At 43.4% G+C, this 9,836-nt stretch overlaps 1 long non-coding RNA gene across 1 annotated transcript; it reads right to left on the reverse strand.

Moving 5' to 3' along the window:
- Positions 1-1,851: 1,851 nt before the first annotated feature.
- On the reverse strand, positions 1,852-9,051 carry LOC310837186. Its single transcript, XR_014560455.1, has 3 exons — positions 8,901-9,051; positions 3,051-3,139; positions 1,852-2,199 (listed from the first exon to the last, which is right to left on the reverse strand). It is a non-coding gene; the product is annotated as an uncharacterized lncRNA (long non-coding RNA).
- Positions 9,052-9,836: the final 785 nt, after the last annotated feature.

Raw genomic sequence — 9,836 nt, forward strand, 5'->3', positions numbered from 1 at the left:
GCCTTTCTCTCTTTGTGAGTCTTCCAAGTCTGAAGGCTGACACAATTTTAAAATCTTCCTCCTCTAGACCCCAGAACTTGGAGAATTCTTTGGTCAGAAACTCAGCTAGATTACCTTCTTCCACTTCTGGTATCGATCTTATCCTTAAATTAATCTCCCTGTTCCGAAGTTCCAACATGGAGAGATAGGTCTGGTGTTCCCCAACCTGCTTACTGAGCGGCCTTACTTCTTTTTCCAACTCTCCCACTCTTTGGCTGGTCTCTTCGGCCAGTTTCTGATTTTCACCTGCAGCCTCCTTCAGTTGTCCGATTGCTTGTGCATTCTGTGCAACTTGCCCAGATAATTTGTTTAAAGTTTCTGTATTAAGGTCAATTTTCGCAGTTTGTTGGTCAACTTTCCTCTCCAAAGACTCCAATTTCTCAAGAATTCTCTCTAGTACAGAACCAGATCCTCCTGAGGCCATCTCTTCTAGTTGTAAATCCTCAGTTTCTTCCTCCCCTGCCTGTGACAGGGAGGTAACTTTTTCCTCCGAGGGCAAAGTGGGCACAGATGATCTGCGTGCTTGTGAGGCTGCAGTTACGGTTGTCAGAGTTGTTTGTCTGGTTCTTAGTCCCTTTCTTTTTGCGCCACTCATTCCAAAGTTATCTAGCAGTCAAGGTCAAGCTGAGTTATTCCCATGGGAAAGCTACGGCCCAGATGGTAGCAGTCAAACAAAGGGCCGGGAAATAGAAAGTAAAACAATGTTTTTGTTGTAAATCCTCAATCCTCTAGGGGGAGCATAAAATGTCCTAGGAAGAAGAGTCCATTCCACATACGAAATCTGAACCAATACTTAGGGATCTTCACAAAAGTAGTTTTAGCAGAGTTGGTTTTAGGTTTGCCACAATATTTCAAGTTGTGCTTACTGGAGTTCCAAAATGCAAGAACGTAACCATTCTGAACTCCCTCAGACTGTCTCAAAGTTTAAATAGAATGTATCCAAATTTGCAGTCTGACAGTTCTACTGCTCAGGCAGTTCTGACACCTGGGCTTCTTAAACAGAATTGTAATCCACAAAGAAAGGAGTATATAGGTCCTAATAAAAGTCCAAAAATCAATTGCTTACAGTCTTTAAAGGGAAAAGTAATTTCTGCGGGTGCTCAATCTGAGCTGTCAAAAGTTCTCTCTATGCCTCCACTCCTCCTGCTCTTTGCTTTAAAAGTCAATGGCTGCGGAGGACGGACTTCCTTTTCCTCGTCTCTCCGCTTTCAGCTTATTTTCAATATTTTTAGTCCCGAAATTTAGTAAAGTCCTCAATTACTCACGGGTTGTTACGTTTTAGAATCTTGTGTTGAAGGAAGAAAGGTCGGCGCTCACCGGCAACGGCAACGCGGCTTCGCTCCGCTGAATGCGCATAGACCCACAGCGCCGCTACCCCCTCTGCGATCCGGAGCCCCTTACGGGGTTCCCTCAACGTTTCGGGGGTAGCTCCTGGCGCCCGCCGGGTCCCGAGACCGCAGGCTTCCGCTGCCTGCGGTTTTCCAGAATGGGTCTCCGCTTCGCCGTAGCGGACGACCCTTTTCCAGCGTAGCTTCCCTCTCCCGGTTAGGAAAGGGCAGCCATTACCGTTCGCGCCGCCTCCGGAAGTCGATGGGGCCTGCACTTCCAACAGCAAATGGATAGTCACAAGTTAGCATCCCCTTCTTTATAGCTTCCGGTTTCTGGACTTTGTAACTGAGATGGTAAATCAAATCACTTTTGATACTACATAGTGATGCAGGGTTTAGCGTTTTGGATGCTTCTCAGAATTGGAACAAGGCCACCAACATGATAGAGCAGAAAGACCTTTGTGTCGAATGCCCCTCATCAACTCGGCTCACATTTATGTCAGGAGGTTCCCAACTTTTCCATGCTGATTTGTACGTAAGTGCATGGAGTAGACAGATCTACTGGTATTAGTGAATTTGTTTAATTAACTGTGGATTGGTCATATAATCCAACATAGCTCGACAGCAGGTCTGTGTCTGACACACCGTACAAAAGCCTTCCTTCCATTGGAGGATCAAAGACAGGAATTCCATACCTTCTGATGGGAATCATGGCTGCATTTCACAAAGCATTCAAGTGCATGTATTTCTCAACCTGTGACCTTCCTGAGTCACTGTTCAGTAGAAAGCAGCTTTTCTTCAGAAAAGGAGAACCCTCTCAACCTCCTTCAGTCTGTAGCGGGCCAGAAAAGTTGGATAGCTAATGGTCCATTATATTTCACATTTTCATACAATATTATTTTCATACAGTATTTGGAAGCATTTAGTGTTCTTTAATAATGTGAAGCAGTTAATATTCCTTACGTCAATTTTAGAATAGGTTTTGAGGTAGCATGTCCAGATAAATTAATCATTTTCCTCTCTGGACTAGTATCATGGGTTCAATAGTTTATGTGTGCGCTGTGGATTTGTTCCAAATAAGGTCACATTATCTCAGTTTCTGAGGAAAGTCAGAAGCACTCGTTAGACTTCAAAGTTTAGCTCAGCTTAAGAGAGTTGTTTTCAGTTTTTGTTTTTAAGGAGTTGACTGTTCCAGTAAGACCAAGTTTGCAGTAATGATGCAACACACACACACATATTACAGGAATGCATGTACTTTTAATCAGATCATGTCCAAGATATTTTGGTGAGGTTTTATTTTTACCCACTTAAGAGTTATTCATGTCTATAAGTTGATAATTGCAATGGCATTTTGTAATTCATGCTTGGTACATATACTAAATGCATATCTAAATCACATCAACAGCCCAAATGCTTTTTTAAAAAAACAAACAAACCATGGGAAACAGGAAAATGTAATATTTTATATGTCCAGCAGATGCACAGCAGGATCTGAGCAGAGTTAAGTGAGTCAGCATGTCCTGGTCTGGAAGGATTACAACATCAAGCATCCATGGACAAGTCAAGAGCCTCAGGCTATTATTTTGTATAGGTCATTAAGTGTTCTGGCTTCTGAAGAGTTACACTCATCTAATTATATTAAGCTGTCAGTTTTACAATAAATCTTAGAAACAAATTGTGTACCTTACAGAGCAATGGCCAGTGAGGTCTGTGCAGGCTGACTGGGAAGATGGTGAATATTCCTCTACCCAGTTGTATGATATTCAGGGACCCTGGAAAACCAGAATACAGTACGTGCATTATAAATCAACCAAAGGGTTGTCATGCTCCTAAACTGTGTTTGCCAGAATGGCCAAAACTGTTGAATTAGAAATATGTTGCACCATTTATTTATTTTTGTGAGTTGACTTTGCAGGGGTGGGGTGGATTTTGGTAGGGCAGCCTGGTTCTCTGGTTGCTGTGACACATATCCAGGTTGCAAATCAACACATCAGGAGTTGAGTTTTCACCTGGTGCCAAAAAGATGTCAGTGAAGGTATGAAACAGATCTCCCTGGGAGCCACAACTGAAAAGCCCATCTCCTCCAAGCCTCCATCAGAGAAGGAACCTGGAGAAGGCCTCAGTTGATGATCTAAGGGTCCAGGCAAGTCTATATCAGAAGAGGCGTTCCTGAAGATATTCACCCTATTCATACCCATTCACTCCAATGGATTAGTCTGCACTGCATTTCATTAAACCCCAAAATCAGCTGCCTTAGGCAGCAGCCTCACTTCTACTTAAGAGTATGGATCGCTCTGCAATACATCCTAGAAAGCCTTCAAAGAGTGGATAACTCATTATCTCAACACCTCTTGGGTGTTCAGCACAGCAACAAACCCTTAAAAAAACTGAAGTTCAGCACACATGCAAACTGCATAACTGCCAATTCCTCTTGTTTTATTGCAATTTTCACAGTCTTTATAAGGCCAAGCAATTCAGCCATGTACAGATGAGCTCAGAGATGAAAATACACCATCTAAGAACAGTGTGTTTAATAGGTATGGACTCAGTTTAATTACACACAGCCTTCGTAAGCAAGGTTATGTTTATTTAGATGGGGAAATGACTTGCCAGGTTGCTCAGCTGACAGGTGTGAATGCAGAAATCCAGAAACATAAGTCAGGTTACTCCTAGCAGCTCATTTCCATAGCTGTACTTTGAAAAAAATCACTGGTGATTCTCAAGCCCCGAGGGGCCAAAACCAATGTCTTGCAGGAGATATGAGATCAGAGTTCCCAACATGTGTTCATTTTTATTAAGGCATGGGAGGACGCTCTGATTTTTGAGCTTTCAGGGGGATTTAGATTGGGAAATGGCATGGGGGAGGGGGAGGCATCCAAATCAGTCTCCGCAGTATCTTTAAAATTGTTGTGAAGCAGAAGCGGAAGAACTGAACATGGATCTTTTATGTAACAAATATTTTGACCCTTAATTTCAATAATCTGTACGGTGCTATTGGCTGTGGAGTGCAGGTTAAAGACTGAGCTTTTGTGGAATCATACTTAAACATTCACCATTGTTTTATGTGCAGTTAATCATACACAAAGGACATGGGTGGCGCTGTGGTCTAAACCATAGAGCCTTGGGCTTGCCGATCAGAAAGTCGGTGGTTTGAATCCCCACAACGCAGTGAGCTCCCGTTGCTCAGTCCCTGTTTCTGCCAACCTAGCAGTTCAAAAGCATGTCAATGTGCAAGTAGATAAATAGGTACCACTCCGGCGGGATGGTAAAAGGCCTTTCCGTGTGCTGCTCTGGTTCGACAGAAGTGGCTTTGTCATGCTGGCCACATGCCCCGGAAGCTGTCTGTGGACAAACGCCAGCTCCCTCGGCCAGTAAAGCGAGATGAGCGCCGCAACCCTGGAGTCGTCTGCAACTGGACTTACCGGTCAGGGGTCCCTTTACCTTTACCTAATCATACGCATAAGCCTAGATTTTATGTGCTGCTGGTGTTCAACAAACATCTAATAACTTTACTATGCATCCATTTTCAAGATGCATTTAACCAGTATCTTAATTCATCCAGGGTCTGGGGGTGTCAATGTTACTCTGTCCGCAGTAGAAAAGGTAACACTAACCATAATTTTTCCTGTGGACTCCTGATTCCCACATTACAACCTTGAAGGGGTATCTTTAAAAAAAGAAAAGAAAAAGATATCCAAAGATATTTCAGGGCAAGACAAATCAAGTTTGTGTTTTATGACAGCTCTACTTCAAAGTGGCTGCAGGATGCCTAGCTTACATGGGGAAAGCCCGTTGCATCAGAAAGACACTGCATGGAAAAAACTTGCTCAGCTGCTGCAAGGAAACTTGTGCAACCTACCATTTTTGGCCAACCTGCCTTTTTTCATTCAATTACTGTTATAAATGCTACCAGACATTACATCAGATCTTTCCGCAGAGAGAAAAATAAACAAATAAAAGGACAACCATTGCTAACAATTTTAACCATTTACTTGTGAACTTTAACAGATTGAGGTTGAATCCTGACAAGACAGAAGTACTGTTTTGGGGGGACAGGGGGTGGGCGGGGGTGGGGGACTCCCTGGTCCTGAATGGGGTAACTGTGCCCCTGAAGGACCAGGTGCGCAGCCTGGGAGTCATTTTGGACTCACAGCTGTCCATGGAGGCGCAGATTAATTCTGGGTCCGGGGCAGCTGTCTACCAGCTCCATCTGGTACGCAGGCTGAGACCCTACCTGCCTGCGGACTGTCTCACCAGAGTGGTGCATGCTCTACTTATCTCCTGCTTAGACTACTGCAATGCGCTCTGTGTGGGACTACCTTTGAAGGTGACCAGGAAACTGCAATTAATCCAGAATGCGGCAGCTAGACTGGTGACTGGGAGTGGCCGCCGGGACCATATAACACCAGTCCTGAGAGATCTGCATTGGCTCCCAGTACATTTCAGAGCACAATTCAAAATGTTGGTACTGACCTTTAAAGCCCAAAACGGCCTCGGTCCTGTATACCTGAAGGAGCGTCTCCAACCCCATCGTTCAGCCTGGACACTGAGATCCAGTGCCGAGGGCCTTCTGGCGGTTTCCTCACTGCAAAAAGCAAAGTTACAGGGAACCAGACAGAGGGCCTTATTGGTAGTGGTGCCCATCCTGTGGAACGCCCTCCCTTCAGATGTCAAGGAAATAAGCAGCAATCCTATTTTTAAAAGACATCTGAAGGCAGCCCTGTTTAGGGAAGTTTTTAATATTTAATGCTGTATTGTTTTTAGCACTCGATTGGGAGCAAGCCCAGAGTGGCTGGGGAAACTCAGCCAGATGTATAAACATCATTATTATTATTATTATTATTATTATTATTATCATTATTATTATTAAGCTGCAGCAGCAACCCTCTTATATTTAACAGATTTCTGTACAGGTGCTTTGTTCTGAAGCACCCATATATTGGCTTTAGGCCAATTTGAAATGTCAGGGGATCCTCACCCACTGTCTTTGCTTGAAGCAGCAGGAGGGGATCTAAACTAACACATGTATGCGCAATGGTATAATGTGCTCTTGCTGTCTGCACCAGGAAATGGACAGTCTAAATATGGGGTCCTGCCTTAAGATCCCGTTTCTACTTTACAAGGTATACACTGCAAGGTATACACTGTTTTGCAGTCAGTGGAGTGCAGTGAATTTTTTTCATTGGGTAACGGTTAGGGCCAGAGGTGCCAGCTTGCAAGGGCAATTGTGGGGGCCCAATGTTGTGCACGTGAGTATCTTGCTTCCCTCCCTAATCAGGCCAGAAGCTTTCTGGGCTTTGGGTAGGAGGGGCCAAGGGAACATTGCCTAGCCTAGTCCCCCTGGTCCACTGACCACACACCACTGTTTGCAGTCCCTACTCCCATGACCTTTCACATCAAAGCAGCAGCCTCAGGAGATGGAGAGGTGTCCCTAGTAGCTGTCAGGACACAGTTTAGATGCTGGGCACCATCATATGCTGTCACACAGAGAGACTGGGTGGCAAGAGGCAGTGGCATAGCGTGGGTTGTCAGCACCCGGGGCAAGGCAAGTAATTTGCACCCCCTAACCCGTGGATTTGCGCCCCCTAACCCTAACCCCCAGATGTTGCGCCCGGTACAGCCGGCACCCCCTGCACCCCCCACGCTACGCCACTGGCAAGAGGTGGGAGGGGAAGGGTGACTCATGCACTCCATGGTTTCCTTCTTTGCAATTCCTCCTTGTGTCAAGAAGGAAATAGGTGTTGTCAAATTGCTATGAGGATCAGCACTCATGAGGCCTGTTGGTTTAGAGCCACCCTGGTAATCAAAGCAAGCTTATCTGCCTCTTGCTCTTCTTTTGCCTTCTTCCCCCACTGAGGCTTGTGGCACAGCAGATTTCCATTAACTGCACTTTTAGTATGGGCAGATAAATGGAGGAAAGGCAGCACACCCAAAAAGTCACTCGTCAGCCTGGCGAATTCTTTGCACAGAATCTGTTATACACATGAAAGTCCCCTGTCTGCAAGAGTTTCTCCATTAAGTTCAGTGGTGTGGACAATTTTGTGATAGATCCAGAGAGCTTTTCCTTTCGCCAAAACGAATGTGGAAGTGCTACATGAGCACACACAAAGCCTTACAATTGCATCGTATGATGTCCATTATCAATAAAAATGTAAGAGCAGGCTGGGCCACCCCAGTGCTCCATCTAGTCTTGCAAACCAGTTCTCCAAATGCCTCTGGGATTCAAGCGCAAGAGCACTCTTCTGTCCTGTGGCAACTGGTATTAAGAGAAATTGCTGCCTCCAACTGCAGACGGCAGAGCACAGCTATCTTTTGTTTGTTTGCTTGCTTGCTTGTTTATACATTTTTACAATTTATATATACATACATTAGTCGTAATTATCTCTTAACCTCAGACTTCTCAGTCCATCTCTCCATAGCATTCTAGGTAGTCTTTTGTCGGCTGCATAATCTACTATTCCACCCATTTTCATCTCAAATCTTCCTTTATTTAATGTTATCTGCTGCTCGTATGTTCATTCCTACTTGTAGGTTAAACTATTACACCCTCTGAGATATTCTTAAAAACACATCCACTCATCTCTACCAATGACTCATCTTTATTTCTTAGTTTTGCGGTCATAGTTTCTAATTCTGCATATTATATCAATTTATTCTGCCACATTTCTTTCATGAGTATCTCTTTTTCTTTCCATGTCCCCCTCTCTGCATATACCACTCTAGCTGCGGTGGTTGCATTTAAAAAGAGATTTGAGTGCCTTTTTCGGGACATCATCACTTGCTATCCCTAACAGAAATGCCTCAGATCTTTTGGGAAATGTGATCTTGAGGATCTTTTTTAATTCTGTTTGAATCATCTCCTGTTATTCTCTATCATATTTGCATGGCCACCACATGTGGATCAAGGTTCCCTCTACCTCTGCCCTCTGCCTAAAGCACAGCTATCTTGGCTAGCAGTCATTGACAACTCTCTTCTCCATGAACTTGTCTAATCCTCCTTTAAAGTCATCCAGGTTGGTGTCCATCAAAGTTTAACTGTGTTTAACTGTGTATTGCATGAAGAAGTGCTTCCTTTTGTACTCATCTTCTAGGCTGATTTTATTTTGGCTTATTGCCCTGAAATAAGTCCTGTTATCCCACAAAACTGCTATTCAAATCCTATACATTGCTAATTTTAGATACATTTGTCATTCCTTCTTGACAAATACATTATATAACTCGTGAGTACTTTTAAAAAACCATCGTTTCTATCTCTTCTCTTTCTGTACTACTATATATAGGAAACAAGTATCCTGGCAGGCTTAAAATTAATCTTTAAAGAGGATCAAACAAAAAGGAAAAAAATAAAGGATTAAACAAAAATACATTTTCATTATTAGGCACCACTTTAGGGCTATTTTCTTGTTCATCTCCTGTCAGATTTCTCAAATGAATTTGACATGTATATAGACCCAAAGCGCACACATTCATCATATTTTATATTTAGGTTTATGACTTGGATTAGTGTTGGGATTTATGGTTGGACAGGCTTACCAGAACTTCAGATGCTTGTTCTCTTCAATTGATATTTTGAAGAAAGATGTGGGACACAAACACTTGTTTTATACTAGAACCGTTCTATCTCGTTCTATCTTTAGGTGGGTCAAGACTTGTTTCGCATAAAGGAAGGGTGTGGTTTTTTTTATCTTCCTCCTTCCCACGCTCAGAAAAACCTTGAAAAAAAATTAAACATAAGAAAGCTTTTCGTAAATTGAATGTTTCATTGTTAAGGTTAGACAAACTGGAAAGCTGGTAGTCAAATTTGTCCCATAGCTCACCTGTTAAAGCACTTGCGGCAGCGAAAGCAAACTGAGATTCAGCTATCCTGAAAGTGGAAGGAGAAATGTATAGACAAATCGGTATCATCTAGCTACACGCAGCCTGGCAGTAGCAGCTTTTGCCAACCTGGTACCCTCCAAATGTTAAGGAGACTATTTACATGCTGGAGGTGATGGGAGTCGTAGTAAAAAATAGACTCTGCTTTACCCTAAATTGGCCAGTGGGTTAATAAAGTCTGTGATTCTGGAAAGAAAGAAAAAAGCATTCCAGGTTAGGTACTTAATTCGTTTCAGAGGTCCGTACTTAACCTGAAACTGTTCTTAACCTGAACAGCTAATGGGGCCTATTGCTGCTGCCGCGCCGCTGGAGCCCGATTTCTGTTCTTATCCTGAAGCAAAGTTCTTTACCTGAAGCACTATTTCTGGGTTAGCGGAGTCTGTAACCTGAAGCATATGTAACCTGAGGTACCACTATAGTAATTTTACACATCTGCAACCAATCTATTTACTCCTTGGCTATTTGCTGCTTGCTCATTTGATTACATTCATTTGACAATTTCACTTATCAATAAAGGAGGTTGGTAAGGCGGGAATGGGGGTGGAGTGGGGGAGAAAACCTATTGTTATTTCCCACAGGCTTCCCATTCATTTC

The sequence above is a fragment of the Podarcis gaigeae genome (assembly GCF_964106915.1).
Source record: "Podarcis gaigeae genome assembly, contig: HAP1_SCAFFOLD_245, whole genome shotgun sequence".
NCBI lineage: Eukaryota > Metazoa > Chordata > Lepidosauria > Squamata > Lacertidae > Podarcis > Podarcis gaigeae.